This window comes from Triturus cristatus, chromosome 3_2, assembly GCF_964204655.1.
Source record: "Triturus cristatus chromosome 3_2, aTriCri1.1, whole genome shotgun sequence".
Taxonomy (NCBI): Eukaryota; Metazoa; Chordata; class Amphibia; order Caudata; family Salamandridae; genus Triturus; species Triturus cristatus.
This window is the reverse complement of record NC_140584.1, coordinates 726,172,411-726,189,580: the sequence shown is the minus strand read 5'-3', so window position 1 is coordinate 726,189,580 and position 17,170 is coordinate 726,172,411. Positions and strand designations below refer to the sequence as shown.

General features: G+C 48.0%; 1 protein-coding gene across 1 annotated transcript in view; it reads right to left on the bottom strand.

The window, feature by feature from the left end:
- The window catches only part of TMEFF2 (transmembrane protein with EGF like and two follistatin like domains 2), an 826,595-nt gene that overhangs the window by 461,736 nt on the left and 347,689 nt on the right, over positions 1-17,170 (bottom strand). The gene's annotated exons all lie outside the window — the stretch shown is intronic.

Here is a 17,170-nt window from a genome sequence, read left to right as displayed (position 1 = left end):
TGACCGGGGTGCCTTTGCTGCTGTGATACTTTCTGCCATATCCCTTTCTCAGGAACAGTCCTGAACACTTTTGCAGAGGTCGGTCCCAGAGCCAGTGAGGCACCGATTTAAAATTGGTCTTATGTGCAGCAGGAAGTGCTTACATAGGAGCACCCCATATTGAACAAGTAATGCTGGGATTGTTCATCAAAAAGTGTAGCTTGCAGTAGGACACTCGAAGCCATTGAAAAGAAACTCAAGCATTATATTCCTTCCGAAGTTATACAAACATTTTTTATCCAACTTTATTTCAGGGGTGGCTTCTCCACTAAGGCAGAGGGGCACCGCCCCACTGCTCTGCGAGCAGGTCAAAAAGGAAAAAGATGTAATGATAATAATGCATTGTTATAAACATTTTATTTTTCCTTCGTTGCTCAGCTGGTTAGGAGCGGGGCTGACTGTGACAGGAGCAGGGGGAGGAGTGGTGAGCATGACGGTTTGGCCGGCTGTCCTGGGCTGGCCAAACAGTCATGCACACTTTGCATGTTGTATTGCACAGCCTGGTGGAGAACATGCCCAGCCTCCCAGTCCCTCTGCTATCAGCAGCGTCGTGTTTGGCTAGGGGAGTCTGGAACCCTGGGTGCTTGCTGTTCCTGCTTCCTGCCCCTGGAGTCCTGGAAGCAGGCAAAGAGGACCGAGAGGCGGCAGCTGGAAGGCAGGTAAGTGAGTTTACATTTTTTTTCATTCCCTCCTGCTTCCCCCTCACCCTCGCATGACCCCCCCTCCCCACTGCTGTAAAGTAGCATCCACAACTGCTTTATTTTTTCTCTGAACGTTAGCGCTGCATAAATGTCTACAGAGGAAAATGTGTGTATTGCGACAAGCTGTAATAAAAGACAAAAACTTGAAATAAGACAAAAACTTGAATTAAACTGGACGTTTTGTGTCCTAGATGAATGTGTTGTCATGAACCTCACAAGCGTTTATTCTTTTTGGCGCTTCTCATTAATGGACGCACTCCGAAATTGACCCTGAAAATGGAGTACACCTTGAGGGAAAATGTTCCCAGTTTATCACTTTTAATGTAAACATTTGGGAGACATTCCTGTACCACAACGGCTGCCACATGCAAGCTCTGCCATTGCATTAAGCTTTGACATTTGTTCTCAGTGTCAGAAGGAGACTACAGATACTTTAATACTTATTCCGATAGGCCCCTCGAAGAGATGTTGTTCAGGAAACAATTAGCCACTGAGAACCTGTCAAGACCCGCCACTTCTCACCAGCACAGAATGGGAACACACCGACAGGTGCCGGGTCACATCGGGTTCATCCAGCTGCCTGCTGTCTCTAGGCTACTCTGTTATAACTCAGCTAGGATTTCTTTCACTCTCATTGACCAGGAGGCAGGCAATCCAACACACACCTTTCACACAAAGCGTGACAAATAAAATGAGAAGAAAGTCTATATAAATATAAGGTAGAAATGAAACTGTACGAGAATAATTTTAAAAGTCAGTCTACAATTTTTGTTAGAGAACCACATGTGCACATTTTGGGGTTGTAAACACTGGTCATAATTCCACCCAGTATTTTTGCAGCCATATATATATTTTTTTAAACCAACCTGAGAAGAAATAGGCAGGTTTACATAAAAATAATCACAGTGGGTTGTAAACTGACCAACTCACTTAATATTTAGGGGGTAGGTTACAAATTCTGCCTAAGTTCAATTGGAGAAAATCACAGGGATAGTGGCTTGTTAGGGTCAGAAGACAACCACATCCATGATTGACTTTATGTAAAGTGCTTTCTTTAAAAGGAACCCATTGACATATGGCTCCACATTGCTTTTTAGAAAGGATGCGCACAAACCCCTCACCCTCATCAACTTAGCAATTCGCAAACCATTTCCAAAGTCATGATGATTTTAGAACATAGATTAAATCTTTTTATTGGTCGCAAACCCAATAATCTAGTGGAACCAGAGTGCTTGTGACCATCAGAAAGTTTAGAACATCTGGTCTCAGATTTGATACATTTCAGACAACCATATTAAAGTCAAGTCAAAAGAACTTTATTTCGGAGAAAGTCTCCATAAAAGGTACATAAGATAGAAATATAAAAACGTTTAAAAACATACATTGGATAGTTAGAAAATAGTTAAAAATGGTTGCAACATTAAAAACACCAGGATTACTATATGTCCGCTAATTACAAAAAATCATGTGCAATTTAGCCCAGTGCAAGTTTAATCAGGTAAGCATTTTCAGGTACCGTTTTCTCGTATGCCAGAAAGCCCCCAGAAATTTGGCCACAGCAAACACAATGTGAGCAGCCATTTCACTCTTAAGGATTCTGAAGGCTTCATGACACCTAGTAAAACCCAAATTCCTACAAATGGGAATGATCCATTTTCTGCGCGCCTCACTATAGCCCGGACAAAAAAATATAATGTGCAGCTCGGATTCGCCGCTTACTCTGCATGCCGGGCAAGTGCTGGGTGTAGACGCAGACCAATGACTAGTGAGTGCACGTATCGGCAGGGACCCGTGCCTCCATTGTAGATAGAGCTTCCTAATTAATACAGGGTAAATATTGTCTAGGGTTAGTTCCAAACTGTAGGCATTTTTAACCCCTTCAGTGCCCATGACGAGCTGGACTCGTCATGGGCTGCGGTGGCGCTGTGCCCATGACGAGTCCAGCTCGTCATGAACTCCGCCCGCTAATGTTAAGCGCGGCACTCGGCGGGGAAAGGGGCGGGCATGCAAGGGGTTAATACAGAGAAATTGATCCGTTAGAGTCCCTAGGGTTGTGGAAGGTCGGGATGTGGGAGCCTTGGAGTTGTAATGCAATTTAGTTAGGGCCTTTTTTGAGAGTCTGGGGCAAGCATCTAGGGGGTCGTTCCAGAGAGCATCAAGGCCTAAGCCCACCAGACTATTCCTTACAAATTTGAACCAGGCAATGTTCCCCGAATTAGGAAGACTAAGGACTTCCTGCAGGCCCTGTCTGTAGTGAATCAATTCGGGCACCGCCCACAATCTACGCCAGTAGATCAGAGGGCGGAGCGCCAATTCTTCTTCCAGGGGTCTAATGCCTAGGTCGAGTCTTAATGGCACTAGGGGTGTGCTGGGTGGGAGGGCTACTAGGCACCTAAGAAACCTATTCTCCTCTTTTGTCAGACTTGGCAAGACTTTATGTCCCCATAGTTCGCTGCCATAAATAACGGCTCCTCTGGCTTGCACCCTGTAAATGTGGAGCGGAGGGCCTATGGGTTTGAGGGTCGACCTATTCTTCCCCGCCAACCTTAGTATCCCACCCACGTGTTGCGCTAGTTTCAGCCTTGCTTTCTCCTGGTGCGAACCCCACCCCATTTTCTCATTAAGGGTTACACCAAGATATTCAAAGGTGTTGACTCGTTCTAGCATGTTATTCCCTATGCGTGGGATACGGTGAAACCTAGGTGGCGGATTGAAGGCCATAAATTTGGTCTTTAGAGTGTTAATCTCCAAACCGTGCTCTCTACAGAAGTCCCCAAAGCCATCTAACACACGCTGAATTCCCATCGGCGACTTGGAGAGAAGGAGGGTATCGCCCGCAAACATAATTGCCGGAACCCTCCTTCCCGCCAGCTTTGGGACGTCGGAGTTGGGGACCTCGTTAAGGTGATCAATAACCCCGTTGACAAAGAGGCAGAACAGGGTCGGTGCGAGTACACACCCCTGTCTTACCCCTCTGTCAACGGGAAACTTATTTGATAAGGAGCCATGCCTACCACACCTCACTTGAGCATAGGTGTTGGTATGGAGGCGGATGATCATTGACAGAAGATCACCTGGCACCCCGGCTCTAGCCAGCACTTCCCACAGCTTACCACGTGGAACCAGGTCGAAGGCCGCCCTTAGGTCCACAAATACAGTATAGAGGCTGCCACCCTCCAACTGTATTGTTTTCCAGTATAAAAGGGACAGCCTGAAGACCTGGTCTATGGTAGAAGTCTTTTGCCGAAACCCGGCCTGGAGGGGGCTCAAGATGTCCCTATCTTCGATCCAGTCCAAGAGACGATCCAACAGAAGCCTCGCAAAAAGCTTCTGAGGGACGTCTATCAGACTGATCGGTCTATAATTAGCGGGGAGTAGGGGTGAGCCCCTTTTAAAAATAGGCACGATCTCCGCCCCAAGCCAAGTGGCGGGACCGCCATACCGTGGACGATGGCATTGAACAATACCAGGAGGTAGGGGGCCCAGATTCTAACCTCGTGCTTTAGAAGGTCGCCTGGGAGCTTATCAAGACCTGGCGCTTTTCCCGAGGAAAGGCGAGTAATTGCCATTTCCAATTCCTCCAAATTGAAGTCACCCATCGCGGAAGAGTTATCAGTGGTTAGGGAGGCTATTGCCCCAACCTGAGTTCCTAGGTGATCCAGCCCAGCTATACTGTAGAGCGATGAAAAATGTTCCTCCCACACTTCAGGCGCGATGTTTCCCTCTATAGCCATAACAGGCTCGACTGAGCCATGTTTGACTATTTGCCAGAATTTCCTAGGGTCTCTGACATTGAGTGCAGATGTCATTTCTGACCAATTCTCCCAGTCCCAATCTATTTTGGCATTTTCAAGAAGGAGCTTATAAGCAGCCCGCTTTTCCCTAATTACCGATGAGGCCTCCTTACTTTTAAATGCCAGGAGAAGGTCTGCCTTGGCTTTTCTACAGCTAGCATTGAACCATGAGGCTCTTTCTCTCTTCACTTTCCTGTCCCGGACCACAGGGTTCAATACCTCAGCGAGGTTATTGCACAGATTCAGATGAATGTCCCCAAGAGAGAGGCACCCATCAGGCGAGGGCAGTAGTGGGAGAAGTCTTCCCACCTTTTCAAGGGCTGATGCCACTAGCTCATAGATAGTCCTAATGCAGTTTGGTTTTTCTAAGAGTTTGTCCCACCTTATTCTTCGCCTGTTGCTAGATAAGGTTAGACTTGGAGCGAATACTCTATTTTCTGGGGCAGCAGCATTTAGAAATCCGTCAGCAGCCAGGGAGAGGGTCAGGCCATTGTGGTCACTGTCCAGCCTGGGGGCTATTTTAAAATCTAAAACTAGTTTCCAGTCCTGAAGTTTGATCAATATATAATCTATCCGAGACTCCTGGCCTAATCTGTTGAAGGTTGGTTGCCGAGGTGTGTCCCCTTTGAACCTGCCATTGCAAGCTCTAAGTGAGTTTGCAAGGATCATTGTTATTATTTGGAGTAGGAGTGGTGAGCATGACCTAACCGGCGGACCCGCAATACTTGGAATATCCCAGAGATCATCCTCCTCGCTACTAACCCCATCTAGATGAATCGGGAATGGTTCGTACTGGGTGTTGAAGTCACCTCCAACCAGGAGTGTTACTGAACTAGAGAGAGAATCAAGGAATGTCACCAAGTCCTCCATTGTCCCTGAGGTGCCCGCAACTCCAACCGGTCTGGAATATACGTTTACCAGTGTTAGGCCCTTCCCAGTGGGCCAGCGTAAGACCACACACAAGATGTCAACTGAATTGGTTTCTACAATCTCGGCCTTGCAGCCAAGATGGGAGCCAATCCATATTGACAAACCTCCGGACGGGCGTCCCTTCCCTCCCCATCTGGCTAAAACATTAAAGGTTGCAAACCCAGGGTAGCAATCGTTCTCTCTAGCCCACGTCTCCTGGAACATGCATATATCATATTTCTTTATGAAGGTTGCCCATTCACCGCAATCTAACTTGTTGGGTAACCCAGCAATGTTCCAAGATAGGATTTCTAGCGACCTCAAATCCTTAGCTGTACTTATAACAATCTCGTCAGGAATACTTTGTGCTGGCACTGAGGGGGCCCGAACCCCAGTATCAGAGCGTTCCCTGGCCGGGACAACCTGTGTCGGGAGGATCTGTCTTAGTAAGCGCCCACCCACCGCATTTTTCCTCTCCCCCCCGAATACAGGATTGGGTGGATTTGTAGCTGGTCCCTCTGCTAACACAGAAACATGTTCGTGGGGCAATACATAGGGGTCAGGTGAAAATAGAGCTAGCCCAGAGGGAGTAGATTGTTGCGGGGAAGAAATCTGCAGTGGGGGAGTCAGATCAGTATCCACAACCTGGTACTCCAGAGTACAGGGCCCGTTATTAGAGAGACTCCTCTGTCAATCGCAATCATCAACGCCTGATAGGGCATCGAATCTGTTTACGACTTCCAGGGGGGTAAATGGTGATCTGTAGTTGACCCTCCTAGGGCCATGTTGATAGCTCCCGAACGGCACTGTGACCCAATCTGGTACGTTTTCGTGGGCCGCGGGAATGGGTGCATAAGTATAATGATGGTTATCAAAGGGTACAGAGAATGCAAGGGGGTATGTCGGCATTCGGGCCAGGGCCCTGGGATATGTGTTGTGAAAGACTGGAGGTCTTGGATAAAAGTATAACAATTCGCAGGGTTTAATGGAGCCACAAGTATTACCCAGAGAACAATCAAGAATGTGGGTAACTGCTCTGGGGTCTCTAAAATTAATGATAATTATGTCCTCCTCAATATCCTTGGTTCTACAACCCAACCAAGGGAGTCTCCGGACGTGTAATATCTCCCCGTTGACATTAGGGGGAAGGGGCCTATTTAGCATGAGCCAATGCATGGTTTTATTTTTAAGCTCATGGAAGCCTTCCTTTTTGCCCTTTTCCAGAAGCGGGACTCTCGTGAGCACTACCACATATGGGACTGCTTCTGGGGGTAAGTCAACTTGATGACTTGGTCGGTCTCTTGCCCTGACTAGAGGATGAATACCACCCCTCACATTTGGAATCATTCCTAGGGTAGGGTCAGGTACTTCCTTTATCGTTTCACCCACATCATTTTGTACTTGGTGGTAATGGGCTATATTGGAAGATTTGGCCATAGACTGGCTATCAAGACCAACCAAATCGTTTTTCCTGGTGTGGATAGAGGGTGACATTGGTACCACGGGGGGGGGGGCAGGACTGAATGTGTGTGGTCTTTGAATACCCCCGCGTGTTTAGTGATAGCCAGTTCTAAATCCCCTAAGCATTGCTCAATATTTTTTAATCTTTCAATTAAAGGTAAAACGAGTGACCTTATCAGTTGTTCGATGCCCTCGAGAGGGGCTACCATCGAACCTTCGTTAGTTAGGCAATGCGGGGGACAAATCGGGTCAGAAAAGGAGGGTACCGATGAAGTAGAGGTACTTGTGGCCATGGTGTGTACTGTGGATAAAATAGGTGTTACCTTTGGCAAGGATAAAGATTCTAGAGTATGAATGGGTCCTTTGCCAAAATCAGAATGATTAATCTTATCCCTTGGCGGATCACCTAACCTCTTTCTTCTTTTAGTGGGAGGGGGCCTTGGAGCTTTAGGCACCGCAACCCTCCCCACCTTCATTTTAGTGGGTTTAACCGCAGATTGAGTAGGAACAATGATCGTATCAGTTTCCTTAGTAGAAGTGCTGGAGGGAAGTAAGTCAGTGGAAACATACGGACAATTAAGTTTATCAGGTGGGGATTCAGTGTCTCGGAGCAACATAGGAACATTGTCAATGGCTAATGCCTCCTGAGTAAGAGTGGGAGGACTTATCTCAGAAGGGGTAGTAGGCAGCAGGTTATCCATAGGCATCCTATTTTTTATACATTCTATGGACCGACGTCGCTCAGCCCTCCGTTCAGCTAACATAGTCTCCTTTCCAATGGCCGCAACAGCCTTAGTAAAATAATCGTCCAATGTACCTTTGTTTATACCACCAGTAATTGTGGGCGTGTTTGTGGACAAAGTCTCGGCCATGATAAATAATGCAATCAACTGAATCAGAACTCACGATTACTGGCAAGAAGAAGGGGTTCCCCGGTCCGGTCCGGTCTCCTCGTGCCTCTGAGGGCCTCAGAGGGCCCGCTCTTTGCCCGGTCTTCGCCCCGGACGCGTTCCGCTGGCGCGTAGGGGCGGGGCTCTTATGCTGTGCAAATATTAGGAAAGGGGGAGGGGCCGGGAAGAGTTCACAGGTGTGCTCGATCAAAGACCAACGAGCACCCTGGTCCTCGCAGTCCCGGATAGCGATGTCAAGCGGCGGCCTCCCCGAGTGCGCAGTCCACAGAGCACAGTGATCCCAGCAATCCCAGGCAAGAAGCAAGCACCTCCAGGCGCGCTAGAATGATGACCGCAGCTCCCGCCGCTGAGGCTGCTGGATGCTAGAGTCCACGGGCTGCACCACCACTGCACTGCTCAAATAACGGGTCCCGCGCTGCGGGAGCCATGCCAGCTTTTAAAGCGCCTCCAGGCGCGCTAGAATGATGACAACAGCTCCTGCCACTGAGGCTGCTGGATGCTTGAGTCCACAGGCTGCACCTGCACTGCTCAAATAACAGCACCCATGCGATTATTAGCGGATGTTTAGAACCTGAGCATCTGAACCAGTATCAGAAAAAGAGTTGATTTGTCCCTCACACAGCAACGGCACGTATTTACCTCTGCTGATAGTAAATCAGCCCGCAAACTTCACCATGACCGCGGGCGTGAAACCGCATACACGTATACTTGCAGCGCCAAAAGAAAGATGGACGGAAGAGCCGCTCCGGGTCCTGTGCGTAGTTGGAGCCCTGAGGGCGCTTCAATCAACGAAACGCTTGGCACCCTTCACCGCCATCCGCCATCCACATCCGCATCTACCACCGCCGCAGCCGCACAGCCTCGAAGGGAATGGGAGGAGCCAGGAGCCGGAAACCTCAGGTGAGCACCAATCCTCGAAATCAGAAAGCTGGCGATGGGTCACACGGCGACAGCGCCCGTGCCTTGCCTATCCCGTGCGCCGCTTTGTCTCTTCGGGATCGTCGGTGCGGGTGGGGCTCGGACTTGGGAATGGGAGGTGCTGGCTGTTCCCTGAAACTATCCCGACAGCCGTTCTCCAGCAGGAGGCTCCTCTGCGCAGGAATCCGCCCAGTGCCTGGTCACCGGAGTGGCACAGCTCAGTCAGAGCAGAATCCGCAATTTCACACTAATTTTCTGCATAAACTAGAAGCTTAATTAAATTAGTAATATGCCTGGCGCGTAGTATCATGCCGTATTTACCCTTTGTTAGAAATGGGGGTCTCTAGTTGGCAGAGGTAGATACCTCTGACCAAATAGGGACCCTTGCTTCTAGTCAGGGTAAGGGGGATACACATTTTAGATAACCCCTGCTCTCCCCCTTGGTAGCTTGGCACGAGTAGACAGGCTTATTCCAAAGGCAAGGTGTAAAGTATTTGTACCAACACTCACAGTAACACAGTGAAAACACAACAAATGGACACCCCACCAGTTTAAAATAAAATATCTTTATCTAAACTAAACAAGACCAAAACGACAAAAATCCAACATCCAGATACTCAGTAGAATGGATTGTTGCAAAAAAAAAACTTGCAGATCATAAATGCGACACTTTATTTTCAAAGTACCTGGGATGCGTAACGCAAAACAAACAAAAGGGTTGCAGAGAAGGTGATGCGTCGATTCTTCCTGCGCTCTGGTTACAATGTGACAAGATAGAGCCTCGATGCGTTGCGACGATCTGGTGTGATGCACCAAAATGGCGTCTTTGCTGCAATGCGACAACATGGAGGCGATGCGTGCAAGCCCGACAGCTTTGCGGCGAATTCGGTGGTTTTCTGAGCCGTGACAGGCCCTGCAACACGCTTCTACGACGACACCCTCGGTGACACGCTTCTCTGGTGTTGCGGCGGTGATCAGCAGAGGTGCGCTTCCTCAGCGATGCAACAGCCCTGCGACATGCGGCACCGTCTGTGGCGGCGGCACGTTTCTCCGGGGAGGCGACGGCAAACAGCAGCAGCGGTGACACACTTCCTCGATGATGCAACAGTGGCTGCTGCGGCGGCATCACGCTTCTCTCTCATTGCGTCGCGCTTTTGGCTTCCAAAAGCAAAAAGGCCTCACACACAATTACAGGCCCTCCTGGAAGACTGGAACTCCCAGCAAGGAAGTTCAGGGAAGCTGGGGGTGAAGTCATTTTGTGCCTGGGACTTCAGAAACAGGAGGCCAGTACTTCTCAGGCCCGTGGAGAGTTTTTCTTCAGATGGACACAGCACACAGCAAAGTCCTTCTTCAAGCAGGAGACACAGCACACAGGAAAGTCCCTTGGTCCTCTCCTCAGTAGAAACAGCAAACTGCAGGCCAACCCCAGACACACAGCAAGGGCAGTACTTCTCCTCAGTCTCTTCAGCTGATCTTCTTTGGCAGGGATTCCTCTTGATCACGAAGTAGTCTAACCTTCAGGGGTTTCAGCTCTCGTATTTATACCCCAAAAGTCTTTGTTCTCTATGTGTGAGGGGTCCTGGACCCAGAACAAACCAACTCTGGGTGCACTTTGCTAGTGCACATATTCTTTCTTTGTGAGTATGGGCCAGGGCCATCAGACACACCGCAGGAGGTGTAGCCAGCATTGTGAAAGGCAGGCACAGCCCTATTCAGGCCCAGGTGCTACTCCTCCCACCACTCCAAATGCAGATAGGTCTTATTCAGCCTATTGCTGACTCACCCAGACTCCTGGAGCCACTCCAGCCACTGCCACTCTCAAACCAGACAGTCAATCCACAAACAGGCAGAGGCACACAGAAATGTTAAACAAGAAAATAGCCACTCTCTAAAAGTGCTATTTTCAAACACAGAATTTAAAAACCATCCTTCCTAAAAGATGTGTTACTAAATTCTGAGTTCAGGGATACCAGACTCTTTTCTATCTTGCTGCTATGGGAAGATATGCAGGTAAACATGTTACACAGCATTCCCCATTCTGTCCTATGGGCAAGATAGCCTTTCAATACTGAAAAACAAAATTGGCAGTATTTCACTATCAGGGCATCTTACCCACACTAGTACATGTCCTACCTTTCACATACACTGCACCCTGCCCAGGGGGGGTACCTTGGGCCTACCATAGGAGTGTCCAATGTGTAAGAAAAGGGAAGGGTCAGGCCCAGCAAGTGGGTACACTGGCCAGATCAACATGGCAGTTAACAAACTGCGCAAAGGCACTGCAGTGGCAGGCCTGAGACTCCTTTTTAGGGCTACCCGTGTGGGTGGCACAATCAGTGCTGCAAGCCCACTAGTAGCATATGAATTACCAGCCCTGGCATACTCAGTGCACTTTATTAGGGACTTACTGGTAAAACAAATATGTCAATCATGGATAACCAATCACAATAACAATTTACACAGGGAGCACTTGCAATTTGGCACTGATCAGCAGTGGCAAAGTGCCCAAAGCATCTAAACCAGCAAAAACGAATTCCAGCACAGTGTCAAAAAATACAGGAGGTAGAGGCAAAAAGTCAGGGGAAACCACACCAAGGATGCCAGGTCTAACAAGTGTCCCCTCCAGCTGAAAAGTGGGGAGAACTACTCACCCTCTTGGGAATTCTCATCACTAAGGCAGAAGAACCTGGACAGATCATCAGCACTGGCGTGTTCTGTACCAGGGCGGTGTTCCACCGTAAAGTCCATTCCCTATAGGGTGGTGGACCACCTCAACAGTTTTGGGTTCTCACCCCTCATCTGCATTAACCATCTGAGGGGCCTGTGGTCTGTCTGAACCCGGAAGTGAGTCGCAAACAAGTAGCGCCTTAGCTTCTTCAGCGTCCAGACCACAGCAAAAGCTTCCCTTTCAATTGCACTCCTACTTTGTTCCTGGGAAGTAGCCTCCTGCTAATGAAATCTACGGGTTGATCCAAGCCCTCGTTGTTCAATTGTGAGAGTACTGCTCCCACTCCATGCTCTGAAGCATCTGTCTGCACCACAAACTCTTTGGAGAAATCAGGCGCCTTGAGCACGGGTGCTGTGCACGTGGCAGCTTTCAGGGCATCAAATGCAGTCCGGCAGGCATCGGTACAGATCACCTTCCTGCGCTGCTTCCTTGAAGTCAGCTCTGTCAAGGTGGCAACAATGGTGCCATACCCCTTGACAAACCGTCTGTAATACCTGGTGAGACCTAAGATGGCTCTCACCTCTGTCTTGGTCTTGGGGGGCTCCCAAGCCGGAATGGTATCAATCTTTGCTTGTAGGGGCACCACCTGGATGCTCCCTACCTGGTGTCCCAAGTACACCACAGATCCCTGCCCTATCTGGCACTTACTGGCCTTGATAGTGAGGCCTGGCCTTTGCAGAGCCTTCAACACTTCACAGAGGTGTTGCAAATGTTCTTCCCAACTGGAGCTGAACACAGCAATGTCATCCAGGTAAGTGGCGCTGAATTCCTCCAGCCCGCACAGTACCCGGTTGAACAGTCTATGGAAAGTGGCAGGGGCATTTTTCAACCCAAAGGGCATGACACGGAACTGGAAGTGCCCCTCTGGTGTAAAAAACGCTGACCTCTCTTTGGCCCCCTCAATTAAGGCAATCTGTCAGTACCCAGAGCTTAAATCAAATGTACTGAGGTACTGGGGAGCGATCAACCGATCCACGAGCTCATCAGCTCTGGGGATGGGGTGTGCATTAGTCTTGGTGACCCCATTGACCCCACGGTAGTCCACACAGAACCGGAGTTCTGGGGTGGCACAGGGTGCAGCAGCTTTTGGTACTAAGACCACTGCGCTAGCCCACGGGCTGCTGGAGGGCTCAATTACCCCTAGCGCCAACATCTTGGAAACTTCTTCCTTGATGCTGGCCCTGACCTTGTCAGCTACCCTGTAAAATTTCTGTTTCACAGGTAGACTGTCCCCAGTGTCCACATCATGGATGCACCAATTGGTGACTCCTGGCATCAGGGAGAACAGGGAGGTGAACTGACCCATCACATGGCGACAGTCCCTCTGCTATTCTGGGGTCAGGGTAGGTGAGAGGTTTACCCCATCCACTGACCCATCCTGCTCCTCTGCTGACAGGAGGTCGGGAAGAGGGTCACTCTCTTCCTCCATCCCATCATCTGTAGCAAGGAGCATGGTCACATCAGACCTCTCAAAGTGTGGCTTGAGGTGGTTCACATGTGAGGACCCTCAAAGGGTTCCTGGGAGACCGAAAGTCAAACAGATAGGTTACATCGTTCTTGTGCTCCACCACCTCATATGGCTCAGTCCACTGGTCTTGGAGCACACAAGGCTCCACTGGCGCCATCACCCACACATTCTGCCCAGGTTAAAATTCGACCAGAGTGGCATTCTTTTAATTTCTTCCTGGCTAGCTTCCAGGTAACAAACTGAACACGATGGTCCACCAAAAAGGGTCTGATAGAAATTCATTGCTACACTATCAGTCATATCACCCTAGGGCTCTACGGGATAATTTACCGGTAGGCCAATTTTTTAGGTACCGCCGTAATTGCTCTACCTTAGAGACTTTCTCTCAACAGGCAGAAGAGCTCTCGGGTAAATTGATTCAAAGATCTTATCCCATGGAGATCATTAATAGAGCATGTAAAAGGGCCCGGAATACACCTCGGGAGGCACTTTTAGAAAGGAACATAAGGGAAGTAGGTGATTGTCTGACTGTGGTTATGACATATGACCCCTTGGCATCCAAGATAAGACAATTGATGAGGAAACATTGGCCACTGCTGTCCACTGCAGATTTTAAAATGCCTCAACCCAGATTTGCATTCAAGCGTGCTACTAATTTAAAAGATAAATTGGTACATTCACGACCGCAGGTGACACAAAGGATTTCATCAGTTCCGGCCGGACACTATGCTTGTGGCAGTTGTTCGGTCTGTAATTTGACGGAGAAGACCAAGTTTGTAAGCCTAAATAACGGTAAAATGTGGTATTTAAATACATTTTCAAATTGTAACACAACAAATGTTATCTATAGACTTACATGTCAGTGTGGGTTACAGTATGTTGGCCTCACAACAAGGAAAATAAAAATTCGGATTCAAGAACACTTAAGCACTATTAAAGCTGGTAAACTTACCACGCGCCTGGTACAACACTTTTGCGAATCTAAACATGATTTACAGGCCTTGAAGTGGGTGGTTTTGGAGAAGGTAGTGGCCAGCAATGATTGTATTGAGCAAGTCCTAGCAACAAGAGAAGCTCGTTGGATTTTTTCTGAAAAAGTGGATCAGGTGGGTTTAAACGATCATGTTGAGTGGAACAAAGTAAGCAGACAGTAGAACCCTTGACAGTATTGTTAAGAACCTATTGGGTCGTACTGCAGAAATGCCCAGGAGACAGGCATGAGACATGTAAGAAGTGAAACTAATATGAATCCCTTCAGAATAGATGCAGTGGTGGGTGGAGTAATTCACAATATACTCCTCCCAGATTTTCTTGATTGAAGCGGTTGTGGTGTACACCGGGGGTAGGTGAAAAGAGAGTGTGCTTCCCCTGTTTATTCTTAGATCCAGCATTGCCATGCAAAAAACATAAGATGATATGAGCAGTCTGAAATTGATAAACCGCTCAATGATCACATGATGAGAATCTGGTTGTATTCATGTTTATTGGATAAACGTGGTTATATTGTAGTGAACAATCCTCATTTAGCCCTTCTGTAGTGCTTAGAGGTCCCGAGTTAATATGGCTTGTAGGGACCATTATACACTTTAAGATGGCCGCCGCTGGCGGGTAAGAGATCTAAGTGGTGCGAGCTCTGGCCCCGTAACACGTAAGGTGGAAGCAGAGGGGCGGAGCTCAGGTAGGATAATATCAGTAGCCGCGTTTCAACAGGAAAGTGAAGCGGGGATGAGAGACGGCCCTTCCAGATAGCAGTTGCGGTGAGAGAAACGGTCTCAGCGGTTGAGTGCTCTTACAAATGCTCTGTGTGATTACGGGCAAATATCATGTGCCGGGGTGGTGATTAGATGCGCTGACTGAAGGTAGACACAGCCGCATTGGGTGCATTGTGGAAAGCAGAAACCCCTCCGGCATATTACTAGATGGATGCTGGACTCAATGAGAGTGTCAGTGTGGAATAAATAGGGGTATTCAAAATATACTACACACACTATGAAACGAAGTGAGATACGAAGTCTGACTGACAAAAAGTTTTTTTTTTTTTTTTTTTTTTAAACGCCTTCTTTCCACAGGTGGATAACGAGTTAGCGATAGTGCAGCTCTAAAAAGCGGGGAAAGAGTACTCAACACAACCCCGTGTGGTATAGTGGAGGCAGGTACGAATGCCCTCGGCCTCTACATGGCAAATACCTCCAATTGAAACGCGTAATTGGTGTGTAAAAGACTCGACTATGAATAGATGTGGTTGGTCCGTTTTTATTGATAATAGAACAGAAATTGGCTATTCTGTTTTGTTTTCTTCTCTGTTTTTAACAGCCCTTCCGCAACATAAAAGCATTTGTCCAGTGAGGTGCTTGATTGAAACCCTATGCCCTGATGAATTTGCCAGAACAGTCCATCATCCCCTTTGGTATCGCTTTGTTCGCCCTAAGTTGGCAGGGTATGTCCAGACGTGGATCCCTTGCTCACTTTTCCACTAGATTCAAGATAGCCTGGCTGATGAGGGTTATGAACCCGAAACCGGTCCCAGGATGCTTGTTTCCGGTCCAGGGAAGACATGGCTTGGCAGTTCGGGCTGGACTGTTCCCATGAGGCACAGGGTCAGACTGATTTGCATATGGCCATGTCTGAACTGGGGTGGAGGAGTGAGCTAAAGAATGATGATAGATTAAACCCAGATCAGTTGACTGGGGGTGAGTGTTTGATTTGCTCAAACGCTCAGTCCATCATCCCCTTTGGTATCGCTTTGTTCGCCCTAAGTTTGCAGGGTATGTCCAGACGTGGATCCCTTGCTCACTTTTCCACTAGATTCAAGATAGCCTGGCTGATGAGGGTTATGAACCCGAAACCGGTCCCAGGATGCTTGTTTCCGGTCCAGGGAAGACATGGCTTGGCAGTTCGGGCTGGACTGTTCCCATGAGGCACAGGGTCAGACTGATTTGCATATGGCCATGTCTGAACTGGGGTGGTGGAGTGAGCTAAAGAATGATGATGGATTAAACCCAGATCAGTTGACTGGGGGTGAGTGTTTGATTTGCTCAAACGCTCAGTCCATCATCCCCTTTGGTATCGAACAAAGATAAATGGCAATGAAACATGTTGGCCTTCTTTACAAAGGTTAGCAACAGCGAATGCTTCTATTTTGAGTAGACTCACTAGTTTGAATAAAGAGGGTTACTTTTAGTGAGTTTAACTCAATTTAAAATATTGCTTGGGACATCTGGTTCTTCGCAATACACGGGCTTCTTTCTTTGATGGAGACAGTAAAAACTTTTCTTCCTTGATCTGTTTTCTTTCTTTTTTCACTGGACACTAGTTTCCTGACTTTTGTGAGTGGGCAACCGATGATGATAAAACGTGGGCATACTGGCGAGAACCGGCTGGTAGCCTCCCTGGTGTTGCGTACGTGAGGTGCCCTCTCACTCCCACCTTCATTTTCTTGAGGTTTTTTCACCTGTTTTTGTGGAGGAGTGATTGTCAGATAGCGGAGGGTTGTTATATTGGTTTCTTCTGAAATTAAAGAGGACTAGGACTACATTAATCTGGATGCAATACCAGTAGCTGAGGGGAAATTATTATTCCCATGGGCTGTGTAGCTCCTAAGTAAAAATTGTAAATCCTCTTGGTGCTAAGCCTTGTTCTTTTTGATAGCTTCCAGGTTCGCCTGAGCGAGTTTCCTGAAGCGTTGAGTCTGGTTGCGGAATGCCAGCATATAGCTGAACACATCCTAGGGGGTATTACCAGGGGACTTTTCCCAACCCTCCTTCCCCAGACTCAGAGGTCCTCTCACAGGGTGACCGTACAGGAGTTCATAGGGACTGAACCCTAAGGACGTCTGAGGTACCTCCCTTTAGGCAAACAACAGGCGTGGCAAAAAGACGTCCCACTTCCATCTCATGGGCCCATTGTGAAATGCCCAAAGGAAACAGGCTTTCAGTTTATACAACTACTTGTACAACATTGCAGTATTTGTTTACACACATTGATTCATATTTTACTTCGTGTGAATGAGTATAATGTAGCTCTTTTGACCTTGTACACACACTATCCAAAGGTATTTTTAGTTAATATGCATTTTGGTGACCTACATTTACTATCCCAAACAACAAAGCCCAACCATTCAGATGTGTTTAACAGTTCTGCAGAGAATAAAACATGGAAAAGAGACAATATCATAAATGACATAGGAGCTATCCTGAGAAATTACAAAACTGTAACAAAATAGTTTCTGAAGATCTTCCCTA